General features: G+C 43.7%; 1 protein-coding gene and 1 long non-coding RNA gene across 2 annotated transcripts in view; one reads left to right on the top strand and one right to left on the bottom strand.

Annotated features, from left to right (window-relative positions):
- The window catches only part of lrrc45 (leucine rich repeat containing 45), a 164,712-nt gene that overhangs the window by 29,209 nt on the left and 119,129 nt on the right, over positions 1-16,374 (top strand). The gene's annotated exons all lie outside the window — the stretch shown is intronic.
- Positions 14,428-15,037, bottom strand: LOC306817269. The gene is made up of 2 exons (XR_013778006.1): positions 15,004-15,037; positions 14,428-14,751 (listed from the first exon to the last, which is right to left on the bottom strand). It is a non-coding gene; the product is annotated as an uncharacterized lncRNA (long non-coding RNA).

Here is a 16,374-nt window from a genome sequence, read left to right as displayed (position 1 = left end):
TTTTTTTTTTTAAACTCGTGTAAAGTGTGTTGATGAATGTATTCCTTGGTTCACTCAGTGTTTGTTGCTGTGTGTCAGATCAGTCGTCCAGATCAAAGGTCTAATGAGAAGTCTCTTGAGATGATTAATAAGAAAACCCTTGTGATGTCACTTGTGATGTCACAGATTTTGACCTTTCATCTTTAAATAAGCCTTAACCAATAGAGCATGTTGTTTATTTTTAAATTTTGGCCCCATTAGTTTGGAACTTGACTGTCGCTTAGCAACCGAAACATTTCCCTTAGTAAGTCACTGTGATTGGCTGTTGTGTGTAAGCAGCCCCTGATTGGTTGTTTGATTCAGACTTTATTAAAAAACAAAATCTGGCAGAAGGCGACAGGAAGTTCTAACTGAATTCAAGCAAACGTTGTCATAGCAACCTTTTAAATCCTAAACATTCTCCTCACAGGGTCCCTGTGATCGGCTAGTTATAAGAAACCTAAACTTGATTGGTTGTTTGAGTCAGACCTCATAGCTGTGTCCCATTCAAGATTCAAGACACATTCAAGACATATTCAGATGTCCCCCATCAGATGTCACAGGTCAAAAAATAAAGACATACAAAGCAGGATGCTCACAGATCAGAAACACACAAACCTAAAGAAACGTTTGAATTAAATATTAGAGACAAGTAAAGATCCAAATATCCATTCATCAATTCATGGCGACTGTTTTTCCCAATTCAGGAAAATTCAGAGATAATTTCTGTTGTAATGACGACCAACTCTGCTTCTGCACCCTGAACCTGAATGTTTAATTCTGTTTATTAAAGAATTATACAATGATAAAATACATTTTTAATCAAATATCTGAAGGTACTGTGTTTCGTTCTCCGGGTATTTCTGCCATCTATATTTTTAAATCGTTATATTGAATCCAATTATGACCCAAGTATTTGAAATTGAATTGAACTGTGAGGTCGCGGATAAAACCCAGCCCAGAGCCCAGCAACAACAGGAAGTCACTGCAACAACATTAAAACAATAGGTACATTTTCAGAATAAAATACTCGGAACAATCACCGTATGTCTCCGTTTTTGTATTTTAAATGGTTTTTGTACGATTTTAACATCTATCATATTATATTGGTTTCCTTTGTTTTGGCACCTCGGCCGTCCGTCTGATGGATGAGGGTGCACGGAGCCTTTAAGTGTAAAAGCACAAACAATGAGCCAATCTTTCATTCACAACAAACGTGCTGTACAACACTGAGGTATCTTTGATTTACAGTCGGATGAAACGTTGGTTACCAACGTGGCGTTCTTGCCCCTCTTGAGGGCGCCAAAGATCTCAGGAGGAGGGCTTGTTCTGCACAACTAAACTCTAACTAGATAGTTTCTACCAACATGTCTGTTCTAAGATTACACCAGAGAATAGACATTTAACAACAATCAACGAGTGTCCGTTAGTTTACAGTCATGTCCTGAGCGGCTCAGCTTTTTCTGAGATTTCAGTAGAAAGGGCTCCAAGTAAAAATTAAAAAAAAAGTCACTTTGATATAAGTCTCCAACCGTTTCAAGAACATGTTGTCTCAACACACAACAACATGACAAGACTTCAATCTGAATTAAATACCGACGTACAACAGAGCGGGGACATTTTGAAAATTAACGCAGAGATAAAACAATTTGACCAGCTGTTTTGGAATTTGCACCTTTTTGTCTTTTTTCCAGCTCTGTACATTTTTAAATAACATTACACATCTTCATTGACATTGAATAGATTAAAAAAAAAGGTTATTCTGAAATAACAGCATTTTCATGTAGAGCTACATTTTAGGTAGCTGTGGTCCGACTAAAAGATAAGCTGCATTTAATCTTACGGTCGATTCTACTCAAAAAGTTGTTCTTGAAAAATATATTCTTGTCCAGAGAAGTCATCCTTCTGTTTTTACTCACAACATTTTCTCATCTTTTGCCACTAAAAGCACAAACTTTGTAAATCAATGTTTTTGCTGAATCGATACCATCTGGACTTTTCACCCACGAGCTGTGGTTGTTTCACCACCGGGCCTTCTGGATAGGACGCGGTGGGCTTTGCACGCTCAGTCCTTGTCCATGTTTTGTTCACGATGGAGCGTATTGCACAGAAGTTAAAACATTTTACCAATTGGAGGACAACTGGTGTCCTACTATCCTGAGCTGCAGTCCCTACAGAGACAGGAGTGTGTTTCAAACAGCTGCAGAAATGTGTCCTCCTTGTGAAGCTCCTGGACGAGCGTGAACTCTCAGAATCCTGTGAAGTGAGGATTTAGTGAGCACACGCTCTCCTCCTGCGCTGCTAAAATTTACATTTTATTTATAGAGCGCTTTTCAAAAACTCAAAGACACTTTACATGTTAAAAACAAATACAAGTATACAGGATAAAAAGAAAGAGCAAAAATACATACATAGTTAAATTGATATAAATGATGCGTGATACAGAGATCAGTGAGGTGACAGGTTGGAGGCCGTGCGGAACAGGTGTGTTTATAATTTGGTCTTGAAGGTGGTCGGGTCGACGGTGTCACGAATGTGTTGTGGGAGTGAGTTCCAAAGGGAGGGGGCGGCAACAGAGAAGGCTCTGTCCCCCCAGGTTCGGTGCCTGGTCCTAGGGACGGTCAGGAGGTTTGCATCGGTGGAACGGAGGGTACAGGATGGCGTGTAGGGGTGGAGCAAGTCTGTAAGGTGTTGGGTCCAGCCAGGATGGCAAAGTTCAGGCTGTGTATGTTTGGAGAACTACAACAAAAGACTCTTTATCCCAGCATGCCTTGCAGGTACTCCCAGAATGCTTTGCCACACCTAACACAGAGGTGTGAAGTCTGGGAGGTATAAAGCCGGCCATGTCTCATTGTTGTCTCTCTTTCAAACGTCGTCTGGCGACGTCCGAGGATACCCAACTCTGTTCCTGTTTCCAGCACGCTGCTCTTTGTTTAAGTTTTGGCACGCAGCTGATCCAAGGCCTTGAAGCACACCGACGTCCTAATTTCCGAGCCTAGATCATCCACTTGAACGCATCTCAGAAGTATAGCGTTCTATTTCTCCCGTATCAAAACGGTATTGAGAGAGACTGTAAGGATTACGTCTCGTTCCGTCCTTTGAAGAAAGGACACCCACGGAGATCACCTCGCTCGACGGAGGACACGACGGCCCTGCTCAACCCCACTGGACACGCACCGCCGTCACCTTACAACTGCAGAAAGGCCGCTCCAGAACCTCTTTTCTTCCTTTCATCAACCGTGGACAAACGGTTACAAGTGAGGCTTAACTAGGTCTGGGCAGTTAGATATAGAGAGTGTGTTTAATAACTGAGTTATTATTGGGAAACGGTGATAATATTTGCTTGGTGTTTGACCGATGTGTCTTAGATTTTACCAGAGTAAAATCTCTTTTGTTCTCCTTTATTTGTGCCGCTGTGTCCCATGTGTTCATCTGTGAGCTCCCACGTCATAACCGGGTAATAGACTCACTATCAGAAAGACTAGTGTGAACGCCGTCTGATACAAATCCGGCCACTAGCTTCTGGTACGCGACGTAAACTGTGCTCTGAGTTGTGGTGAGCTCCAGTCCGAGATTGAGCTGTCGAGGTGCGTTGTTTTCTCTCGCTCTCTCGCCTTTACACACACACCTTTCGGTAAACACACACACATAGAGACCTGTGGCTTTCCAGACGCTGCAGAAACGTAGATCACGTTCTGTGTCCGCCATCACGTGACCGCGCGTGGTCGTCGCCATTTTGTCTGTCTCTGTCTGTCTGTCCCCCCCCCCTTTTTCTCTCTCTCTCTCTCACTCTCTCTCTCACACACACACACACACACACACACACACACACACACACACACACACACACACACACATGTGCCACGCTTGTTTGTTTTGTTTGTTAATTGTAGTTTGGCTTATGATGGTTATTTGTTTGATTGGGTTTCATTGATTTACTTGATGTTGCTTTGTTAAATAAATTCTATTATATCTTAAAAAGTCGTTGTTTGTGATCACTGTGAATTTGCTTTGTGACTTAGGCTGGGTGAAAGGGCTTTGTGTTCGGATTTCACACCTTCAATTAAATACAGATTATTAATTATTAATGATATTGGTATTTAATTAAATAATTTGAGACTGATATTGGTAATATTTTGGTTGTTCCCTGTTTACAGGGTGGTGCCCCGAGGTTTATTAAACGCAGTTTAATAACAATTATTGATTTAGATTAATAATTAAATAAACTTAATTATTAATTTATTTTGACAATCAAATTTTACTTCATAAAACCCAACATAACAGTTGGTCAGGTATTCGCTCCTGAAAATTCCCAACAAAGGTAAGAGGGGGCCTGAATTATCAACTGAAAAAAAAAATCCAGTAGAATTAAATAAGGAGCTCACTCTGAAGACATGCGACCCCTCCCAGGAGCAGGACATCAGCGGCACTTCTCTTCCAGCGTAGCTACACGCAGCAAACCAGCCACCAAAAACTCATTAAAAGTATCAACAACAAAAAAAAAAAGGAAATATGAGGCCGACCAAACACTCCCATCTTCACCCCAATTTGTCACAATCACGCACGATTAGATGGAGAAGGAAAGGTTGAAGCTGTGTCTTCTCCTTGTTTGCTCAACTCCAAACAAGATGCACACTACAGACATCAAATGTTATTGTTTATTTTAATTTTATTTTTTTTATTTTTTTATTTTTTTATTTTTTATTTTATTGAGTATTTAGCATTTTTCTGTGTATATGCAGTCATGGATGAAAGTCAGCAGGTCTAGGCTGGTCCAGGCTTTTTCCTATTTTCAACGCTGCGTTCTCCACGCTCAGGAGACACAGGCTTTCCTGGAGAGATTCGATGGCCGTCTCCATTCCTGCTTTACATTCGTCAAACTCCTTCTTGGATGTCTCCAGCTCCTCCTCCAGCTGTTTCACCCTCATCTGACCGTTTTCCTCACACTCCTTCAGTTTGGAAGCAGCGACCTGGTCTCTGAGTTTCATCACGTCTCTGAAGTCGCTGGACGCCTCGTACTGGTGAGACACGCAGGTTTCGAGAGTGAAGATTTCGCTCTTCATGTGGTTTCTGAGATCTATAACTTCTCTCTTGGAAATCTTTAACAGTTCCTTCAGCTGTTTCTCTGTTATCTGCCACTTCTCTTCGCGATCCCTCAGCTTCTGCGCCGCGTGCTCTTCTTTGAGAGTGAGCACCTCCTTGTAGCGCTCCTCCATGACGGCGAGCTTGGCTGCGTGCTCCCCTCTCAGAATGCGCAGACTGTCCTCATGAGAGGCGATCTCTCTCTCTAATTGTTTCCTGCCTTGGTCATGAAGTTCACTCATGGATTCCTGAACGCGCAGCGCGTCTTTAAGAGATGCGATCTCGCTCGCCGCTTGCTCTCTGCACTCGGTGAGTTCTCCCCTGCACACCTTTAACTCCAGCTCCAGCCTCGTCACCTTCATTCTCCACTTTTCTCTGTCGTCCCTCGCTTTCCTGCCGGTGATCTCTCCGAGGTCGGCTCCCTCTAAAGAAAGCCTTTCAGCGTTCTCTTCCATCATGAGACTTTCGTCCCTGTTGGAATCTATTTCAAGCTGTGTTTTGCCTTCATAGAGTTCCAGCTGTGCTATCCTCATCTGCCACTTCTCCTCACAATCCCTCAACCTGTCGGCGGCATTTTGCTCTGTCAGACTCACCACTTCTCTGTGGTGCTTTTCCATGTCAGAAATCTTTGTGGCGTACTCCTCTCTGAGCAGGCGCTGAGTTTCCTCCACAAGGTCCATTTGTCTCGTTATTTCCGTGCTGTCTTTTTGAAGCTCTGAAGCGTCCCCGTCCTCGCAGTCGCTTCCCGTGTCCGAACAGCCTTTAGCCTTCACGTCTCTCAGAATGCTCAGACACACCTGGAGAGTGAAGATTTCTCTCTCCATCTGGGCTTTGCCTTCGTTGGCCTCTCTCACGATCCCTTGCATGTCCTCGGCGAGCTGTTCCACTCTCACCTGCCACCTTCCGTTGCACTCCCTCAGCTTTGTATCTGCGTTTTCCTCCAAGAGGCGGGTCGTCTCCTCGTAGCGCTCTTTTGCATCATCGAGCCTTCTCGCGCACATCTCTCGCTGGAAATACAGGCTTTGCTCCAGCGTAAAGACTTGGTTCTTCATGTGGTTGTTGAGAGAATAGAGCTCTCTCTTGGCGAGCTGTAATTTTTCCTTCAGCTGCTTCACTGTCACCTGCCACACTTCCTCGCACGCGTTCAGTTTCTGCGTGGCAGTTTCCTCCATGAGACGGAGCATCTCTTTGTGGCTTTGCTCCGCAGCGGACAGCCTCGCAGCGCTCTCCTCTCTCAGAAAGCGCAGACTTTCCTCGAGAAGGGATGGCTCTTTTCCCGTTGGTGTTTCACCTCCGTTGAGGTCCTCCTCCTCTTGTTGTTTGGCCGTACTCTTCTCCCCGCAGCTATCTTCCTTTTCAGAAAGCGTTGCAGCGTCCTCGTCTGCAAGGATGGGCGGACTGTCCTCGGAGCTCACTTCTTTCTCCATGGAAGCTCTGACTTCACACGGTGCTCCCTCCAGCTGTCTCACTTTCATCTGCCACTTCTCCTCACAGTCCCTCAGTTGTTTGATAGCGTCTCCCTCTTTGACGCGGATCACCTCCTCATAGTGTTCCTTCATCACACATATGTCCTCTGCCTGAATGCGAATACTTTCCTCGAGAGTTACGATTTGTCTCTCCAGTCTGAATTTTTCTTCCCCGTCTTTGACCGTGGCTTGCTTCACCTGTTGATCCAGCTGTTTCACTTTCATCTGCCACTCCTCAAACGTTTCCTTCAGTTTTTTGGCAGCATTGACCTCTTTGATGCTGATCACTTCCTGGAACTGATCTTTGATGGCAGAAATCCGGAGAAAATGTTCCTCGCCTTGATTATGCAGATCTTCCTCAAGAGAGACGATATGATTGACTTGCTTTCTGCGTTCATTCCTCATTTCTTTCAGCTCCTCCTTCATACGGTCACTGAGGGACTGAGCAGCTTCCAGATTTGTTTTAAGATCAGTTATTTCTTTCTGCTGTCCTTTGCTCTGCTCCTGAAAGGATTCCCTCTCCACCTGGGATTCATGCTTTAGCTTATTGATGATGGTCTTTGTGATTGCTTTGTCCTTCTCATTCTTCTCTCCGTGATTATACAGATCTTTCTCAAGAGAGGCGATTTTATTGACTTGCTTTCTCCATTCATTCTTCTTATCTTTCAGCTCCTCTTCCTTACGGTCACTGAGGGACTGAGCAGCTTCCAGATTTGTTTTAAGATCAGTTATTTCTTTCTGCTGTCCTTTGCTCTGCTCCTGAAAGGATTCCCTCTCCACCTGGAAGTCCTTCTGTAACATATCGATGATGGCCTTTGTGACTGCTTTTTCCTGCTCAGTCTCGCTCTTCAAGCTTTGCATGTCCTCAGAGTGGCTTCGCATCTGCTCAGCCAGCGTTGACTTCTCCTCCCTCAGGCTCTTGTTCTCAAGCTCAAGCTTCTTGATTGTTCTCAGACTTGAGCGATTAGCTTCATAGAACATAACCAGGAGTGGTTTGGGAGACGTTGCAATGTATTGTCCTTTTACGTAAGATTGTGCAATTTCTTCATTGGATAATGCGGAGGCATCCCACAAGCCAAAACTTGGTGATTGTCTTTTGTTTTGCTCCATTTTTTTTTTTTTTAACTCGTGTAAAGTGTGTTGATGAATGTATTCCTTGGTTCACTCAGTGTTTGTTGCTGTGTGTCAGATCAGTCGTCCAGATCAAAGGTCTAATGAGAAGTCTCTTGAGATGATTAATAAGAAAACCCTTGTGATGTCACTTGTGATGTCACAGATTTTGACCTTTCATCTTTAAATAAGCCTTAACCAATAGAGCATGTTGTTTATTTTTAAATTTTGGCCCCATTAGTTTGGAACTTGACTGTCGCTTAGCAACCGAAACATTTCCCTTAGTAAGTCACTGTGATTGGCTGTTGTGTGTAAGCAGCCCCTGATTGGTTGTTTGATTCAGACTTTATTAAAAAACAAAATCTGGCAGAAGGCGACAGGAAGTTCTAACTGAATTCAAGCAAACGTTGTCATAGCAACCTTTTAAATCCTAAACATTCTCCTCACAGGGTCCCTGTGATCGGCTAGTTATAAGAAACCTAAACTTGATTGGTTGTTTGAGTCAGACCTCATAGCTGTGTCCCATTCAAGATTCAAGACACATTCAAGACATATTCAGATGTCCCCCATCAGATGTCACAGGTCAAAAAATAAAGACATACAAAGCAGGATGCTCACAGATCAGAAACACACAAACCTAAAGAAACGTTTGAATTAAATATTAGAGACAAGTAAAGATCCAAATATCCATTCATCAATTCATGGCGACTGTTTTTCCCAATTCAGGAAAATTCAGAGATAATTTCTGTTGTAATGACGACCAACTCTGCTTCTGCACCCTGAACCTGAATGTTTAATTCTGTTTATTAAAGAATTATACAATGATAAAATACATTTTTAATCAAATATCTGAAGGTACTGTGTTTCGTTCTCCGGGTATTTCTGCCATCTATATTTTTAAATCGTTATATTGAATCCAATTATGACCCAAGTATTTGAAATTGAATTGAACTGTGAGGTCGCGGATAAAACCCAGCCCAGAGCCCAGCAACAACAGGAAGTCACTGCAACAACATTAAAACAATAGGTGCATTTTCAGAATAAAATACTCGGAACAATCACCGTATGTCTCCGTTTTTGTATTTTAAATGGTTTTTGTACGATTTTAACATCTATCATATTATATTGGTTTCCTTTGTTTTGGCACCTCGGCCGTCCGTCTGATGGATGAGGGTGCACGGAGCCTTTAAGTGTAAAAGCACAAACAATGAGCCAATCTTTCATTCACAACAAACGTGCTGTACAACACTGAGGTATCTTTGATTTACAGTCGGATGAAACGTTGGTTACCAACGTGGCGTTCTTGCCCCTCTTGAGGGCGCCAAAGATCTCAGGAGGAGGGCTTGTTCTGCACAACTAAACTCTAACTAGATAGTTTCTACCAACATGTCTGTTCTAAGATTACACCAGAGAATAGACATTTAACAACAATCAACGAGTGTCCGTTAGTTTACAGTCATGTCCTGAGCGGCTCAGCTTTTTCTGAGATTTCAGTAGAAAGGGCTCCAAGTAAAAATAAAAAAAAAAGTCACTTTGATATAAGTCTCCAACCGTTTCAAGAACATGTTGTCTCAACACACAACAACATGACAAGACTTCAATCTGAATTAAATACCGACGTACAACAGAGCGGGGACATTTTGAAAATTAACGCAGAGATAAAACAATTTGACCAGCTGTTTTGGAATTTGCACCTTTTTGTCTTTTTTCCAGCTCTGTACATTTTTAAATAACATTACACATCTTCATTGACATTGAATAGATTAAAAAAAAAGGTTATTCTGAAATAACAGCATTTTCATGTAGAGCTACATTTTAGGTAGCTGTGGTCCGACTAAAAGATAAGCTGCATTTAATCTTACGGTCGATTCTACTCAAAAAGTTGTTCTTGAAAAATATATTCTTGTCCAGAGAAGTCATCCTTCTGTTTTTACTCACAACATTTTCTCATCTTTTGCCACTAAAAGCACAAACTTTGTAAATCAATGTTTTTGCTGAATCGATACCATCTGGACTTTTCACCCACGAGCTGTGGTTGTTTCACCACCGGGCCTTCTGGATAGGACGCGGTGGGCTTTGCACGCTCAGTCCTTGTCCATGTTTTGTTCACGATGGAGCGTATTGCACAGAAGTTAAAACATTTTACCAATTGGAGGACAACTGGTGTCCTACTATCCTGAGCTGCAGTCCCTACAGAGACAGGAGTGTGTTTCAAACAGCTGCAGAAATGTGTCCTCCTTGTGAAGCTCCTGGACGAGCGTGAACTCTCAGAATCCTGTGAAGTGAGGATTTAGTGAGCACACGCTCTCCTCCTGCGCTGCTAAAATTTACATTTTATTTATAGAGCGCTTTTCAAAAACTCAAAGACACTTTACATGTTAAAAACAAATACAAGTATACAGGATAAAAAGAAAGAGCAAAAATACATACATAGTTAAATTGATATAAATGATGCGTGATACAGAGATCAGTGAGGTGACAGGTTGGAGGCCGTGCGGAACAGGTGTGTTTATAATTTGGTCTTGAAGGTGGTCGGGTCGACGGTGTCACGAATGTGTTGTGGGAGTGAGTTCCAAAGGGAGGGGGCGGCAACAGAGAAGGCTCTGTCCCCCCAGGTTCGGTGCCTGGTCCTAGGGACGGTCAGGAGGTTTGCATCGGTGGAACGGAGGGTACAGGATGGCGTGTAGGGGTGGAGCAAGTCTGTAAGGTGTTGGGTCCAGCCAGGATGGCAAAGTTCAGGCTGTGTATGTTTGGAGAACTACAACAAAAGACTCTTTATCCCAGCATGCCTTGCAGGTACTCCCAGAATGCTTTGCCACACCTAACACAGAGGTGTGAAGTCTGGGAGGTATAAAGCCGGCCATGTCTCATTGTTGTCTCTCTTTCAAACGTCGTCTGGCGACGTCCGAGGATACCCAACTCTGTTCCTGTTTCCAGCACGCTGCTCTTTGTTTAAGTTTTGGCGCGCAGCTGATCCAAGGCCTTGAAGCACACCGACGTCCTAATTTCCGAGCCTAGATCATCCACTTGAACGCATCTCAGAAGTATAGCGTTCTATTTCTCCGTATCAAAACGGTATTGAGAGAGACTGTAAGGATTACGTCTCGTTCCGTCCTTTGAAGAAAGGACACCCACGGAGATCACCTCGCTCGACGGAGGACACGACGGCCCTGCTCAACCCCACTGGACACGCACCGCCGTCACCTTACAACTGCAGAAAGGCCGCTCCAGAACCTCTTTTCTTCCTTTCATCAACCGTGGACAAACGGTTACAAGTGAGGCTTAACTAGGTCTGGGCAGTTAGATATAGAGAGTGTGTTTAATAACTGAGTTATTATTGGGAAACGGTGATAATATTTGCTTGGTGTTTGACCGATGTGTCTTAGATTTTACCAGAGTAAAATCTCTTTTGTTCTCCTTTATTTGTGCCGCTGTGTCCCATGTGTTCATCTGTGAGCTCCCACGTCATAACCGGGTAATAGACTCACTATCAGAAAGACTAGTGTGAACGCCGTCTGATACAAATCCGGCCACTAGCTTCTGGTACGCGACGTAAACTGTGCTCTGAGTTGTGGTGAGCTCCAGTCCGAGATTGAGCTGTCGAGGTGCGTTGTTTTCTCTCGCTCTCTCGCCTTTACACACACACCTTTCGGTAAACGCACACACATAGAGACCTGTGGCTTTCCAGACGCTGCAGAAACGTAGATCACGTTCTGTGTCCGCCATCACGTGACCGCGCGTGGTCGTCGCCATTTTGTCTGTCTCTGTCTGTCTGTCCCCCCCCCTTTTTCTCTCTCTCTCTCTCACTCTCTCTCTCACACACACACACACACACACACACACACACACACACACACACACACATGTGCCACGCTTGTTTGTTTTGTTTGTTAATTGTAGTTTGGCTTATGATGGTTATTTGTTTGATTGGGTTTCATTGATTTACTTGATGTTGCTTTGTTAAATAAATTCTATTATATCTTAAAAAGTCGTTGTTTGTGATCACTGTGAATTTGCTTTGTGACTTAGGCTGGGTGAAAGGGCTTTGTGTTCGGATTTCACACCTTCAATTAAATACAGATTATTAATTATTAATGATATTGGTATTTAATTAAATAATTTGAGACTGATATTGGTAATATTTTGGTTGTTCCCTGTTTACAGGGTGGTGCCCCGAGGTTTATTAAACGCAGTTTAATAACAATTATTGATTTAGATTAATAATTAAATAAACTTAATTATTAATTTATTTTGACAATCAAATTTTACTTCATAAAACCCAACATAACAGTTGGTCAGGTATTCGCTCCTGAAAATTCCCAACAAAGGTAAGAGGGGGCCTGAATTATCAACTGAAAAAAAAAATCCAGTAGAATTAAATAAGGAGCTCACCCTGAAGACATGCGACCCCTCCCAGGAGCAGGACATCAGCGGCACTTCTCTTCCAGCGTGGCCACACGCAGCAAACCAGCCACCAAAAACTCATTAAAAGTATCAACAACAAAAAAAGGAAATATGAGGCCGACCAAACACTCCCATCTTCACCCCAATTTGTCACAATCACGCACGATTAGATGGAGAAGGAAAGGTTGAAGCTGTGTCTTCTCCTTGTTTGCTCAACTCCAAACAAGATGCACACTACAGACATCAAATGTTATTGTTTATTTTAATTTTATTTTTTTATTTTTTTTATTTTTTTATTTTTATTTTATTGAGTATTTAGCATTTTTCTGTGTATATGCAGTCATGGATGAAAGTCAGCAGGTCTAGGCTGGTCCAGGCTTTTTCCTATTTTCAACGCTGCGTTCTCCACGCTCAGGAGACACAGGCTTTCCTGGAGAGATTCGATGGCCGTCTCCATTCCTGCTTTACATTCGTCAAACTCCTTCTTGGATGTCTCCAGCTCCTCCTCCAGCTGTTTCACCCTCATCTGACCGTTTTCCTCACACTCCTTCAGTTTGGAAGCAGCGACCTGGTCTCTGAGTTTCATCACGTCTCTGAAGTCGCTGGACGCCTCGTACTGGTGAGACACGCAGGTTTCGAGAGTGAAGATTTCGCTCTTCATGTGGTTTCTGAGATCTATAACTTCTCTCTTGGAAATCTTTAACAGTTCCTTCAGCTGTTTCTCTGTTATCTGCCACTTCTCTTCGCGATCCCTCAGCTTCTGCGCCGCGTGCTCTTCTTTGAGAGTGAGCACCTCCTTGTAGCGCTCCTCCATGACGGCGAGCTTGGCTGCGTGCTCCCCTCTCAGAATGCGCAGACTGTCCTCATGAGAGGCGATCTCTCTCTCTAATTGTTTCCTGCCTTGGTCATGAAGTTCACTCATGGATTCCTGAACGCGCAGCGCGTCTTTAAGAGATGCGATCTCGCTCGCCGCTTGCTCTCTGCACTCGGTGAGTTCTCCCCTGCACACCTTTAACTCCAGCTCCAGCCTCGTCACCTTCATTCTCCACTTTTCTCTGTCGTCCCTCGCTTTCCTGCCGGTGATCTCTCCGAGGTCGGCTCCCTCTAAAGAAAGCCTTTCAGCGTTCTCTTCCATCATGAGACTTTCGTCCCTGTTGGAATCTATTTCAAGCTGTGTTTTGCCTTCATAGAGTTCCAGCTGTGCTATCCTCATCTGCCACTTCTCCTCACAATCCCTCAACCTGTCGGCGGCATTTTGCTCTGTCAGACTCATCACTTCTCTGTGGTGCTTTTCCATGTCAGAAATCTTTGTGGCGTACTCCTCTCTGAGCAGGCGCTGAGTTTCCTCCACAAGGTCCATTTGTCTCGTTATTTCCGTGCTGTCTTTTTGAAGCTCTGAAGCGTCCCCGTCCTCGCAGTCGCTTCCCGTGTCCGAACAGCCTTTAGCCTTCACGTCTCTCAGAATGCTCAGACACACCTGGAGAGTGAAGATTTCTCTCTCCATCTGGGCTTTGCCTTCGTTGGCCTCTCTCACGATCCCTTGCATGTCCTCGGCGAGCTGTTCCACTCTCACCTGCCACCTTCCGTTGCACTCCCTCAGCTTTGTATCTGCGTTTTCCTCCAAGAGGCGGGTCGTCTCCTCGTAGCGCTCTTTTGCATCATCGAGCCTTCTCGCGCACATCTCTCGCTGGAAATACAGGCTTTGCTCCAGCGTAAAGACTTGGTTCTTCATGTGGTTGTTGAGAGAATAGAGCTCTCTCTTGGCGAGCTGTAATTTTTCCTTCAGCTGCTTCACTGTCACCTGCCACACTTCCTCGCACGCGTTCAGTTTCTGCGTGGCAGTTTCCTCCATGAGACGGAGCATCTCTTTGTGGCTTTGCTCCGCAGCGGACAGCCTCGCAGCGCTCTCCTCTCTCAGAAAGCGCAGACTTTCCTCGAGAAGGGATGGCTCTTTTCCCGTTGGTGTTTCACCTCCGTTGAGGTCCTCCTCCTCTTGTTGTTTGGCCGTACTCTTCTCCCCGCAGCTATCTTCCTTTTCAGAAAGCGTTGCAGCGTCCTCGTCTGCAAGGATGGGCGGACTGTCCTCGGAGCTCACTTCTTTCTCCATGGAAGCTCTGACTTCACACGGTGCTCCCTCCAGCTGTCTCACTTTCATCTGCCACTTCTCCTCACAGTCCCTCAGTTGTTTGATAGCGTCTCCCTCTTTGACGCGGATCACCTCCTCATAGTGTTCCTTCATCACACATATGTCCTCTGCCTGAATGCGAATACTTTCCTGGAGAGTTACGATTTGTCTCTCCAGTCTGAATTTTTCTTCCCCGTCTTTGACCGTGGCTTGCTTCACCTGTTGATCCAGCTGTTTCACTTTCATCTGCCACTCCTCAAACGTTTCCTTCAGTTTTTTGGCAGCATTGACCTCTTTGATGCTGATCACTTCCTGGAACTGATCTTTGATGGCAGAAATCCGGAGAAAATGTTCCTCGCCTTGATTATGCAGATCTTCCTCAAGAGAGACGATATGATTGACTTGCTTTCTGCGTTCATTCCTCATTTCTTTCAGCTCCTCCTTCATACGGTCACTGAGGGACTGAGCAGCTTCCAGATTTGTTTTAAGATCAGTTATTTCTTTCTGCTGTTCTTTGCTCTGCTCCTGAAAGGATTCCCTCTCCACCTGGGATTCATGCTTTAGCTTATTGATGGTCTTTGTGATTGCTTTGTCCTTCTCATTCTTCTCTCCGTGATTATACAGATCTTTCTCAAGAGAGGCGATTTTATTGACTTGCTTTCTCCATTCATTCTTCTTATCTTTCAGCTCCTCTTCCTTACGGTCACTGAGGGACTGAGCAGCTTCCAGATTTGTTTTAAGCTCAGTTATTTCTTTCTGCTGTCCTTTGCTCTGCTCCTGAAAGGATTCCCTCTCCACCTGGAAGTCCTTCTGTAACATATCGATGATGGCCTTTGTGACTGCTTTTTCCTGCTCAGTCTCGCTCTTCAAGCTTTGCATGTCCTCAGAGTGGCTTCGCATCTGCTCAGCCAGCGTTGACTTCTCCTCCCTCAGGCTCTTGTTCTCAAGCTCAAGCTTCTTGATTGTTCTCAGACTTGAGCGATTAGCTTCATAGAACATAACCAGGAGTGGTTTGGGAGACGTTGCAATGTATTGTCCTTTTACGTAAGATTGTGCAATTTCTTCATTGGATAATGCGGAGGCATCCCACAAGCCAAAACTTGGTGATTGTCTTTTGTTTTGCTCCATTTTTTTTTTTTTTTAACTCGTGTAAAGTGTGTTGATGAATGTATTCCTTGGTTCACTCAGTGTTTGTTGCTGTGTGTCAGATCAGTCGTCCAGATCAAAGGTCTAATGAGAAGTCTCTTGAGATGATTAATAAGAAAACCCTTGTGATGTCACTTGTGATGTCACAGATTTTGACCTTTCATCTTTAAATAAGCCTTAACCAATAGAGCATGTTGTTTATTTTTAAATTTTGGCCCCATTAGTTTGGAACTTGACTGTCGCTTAGCAACCGAAACATTTCCCTTAGTAAGTCACTGTGATTGGCTGTTGTGTGTAAGCAGCCCCTGATTGGTTGTTTGATTCAGACTTTATTAAAAAACAAAATCTGGCAGAAGGCGACAGGAAGTTCTAACTGAATTCAAGCAAACGTTGTCATAGCAACCTTTTAAATCCTAAACATTCTCCTCACAGGGTCCCTGTGATCGGCTAGTTATAAGAAACCTAAACTTGATTGGTTGTTTGAGTCAGACCTCATAGCTGTGTCCCATTCAAGATTCAAGACACATTCAAGACATATTCAGATGTCCCCCATCAGATGTCACAGGTCAAAAAATAAAGACATACAAAGCAGGATGCTCACAGATCAGAAACACACAAACCTAAAGAAACGTTTGAATTAAATATTAGAGACAAGTAAAGATCCAAATATCCATTCATCAATTCATGGCGACTGTTTTTCCCAATTCAGGAAAATTCAGAGATAATTTCTGTTGTAATGACGACCAACTCTGCTTCTGCACCCTGAACCTGAATGTTTAATTCTGTTTATTAAAGAATTATACAATGATAAAATACATTTTTAATCAAATATCTGAAGGTACTGTGTTTCGTTCTCCGGGTATTTCTGCCATCTATATTTTTAAATCGTTATATTGAATCCAATTATGACCCAAGTATTTGAAATTGAATTGAACTGTGAGGTCGCGGATAAAACCCAGCCCAGAGCCCAGCAACAACAGGAAGTCACTGCAACAACATTAAAACAATAGGTACATTTTCAGA

This window comes from Symphodus melops (genome assembly GCF_947650265.1).
Source record: "Symphodus melops genome assembly, chromosome: 21".
Taxonomy (NCBI): domain Eukaryota; kingdom Metazoa; phylum Chordata; class Actinopteri; order Labriformes; family Labridae; genus Symphodus; species Symphodus melops.
The sequence above is the reverse complement of the archived record's forward strand: the minus strand, read 5'-3'. Positions and strand labels throughout refer to the sequence as shown.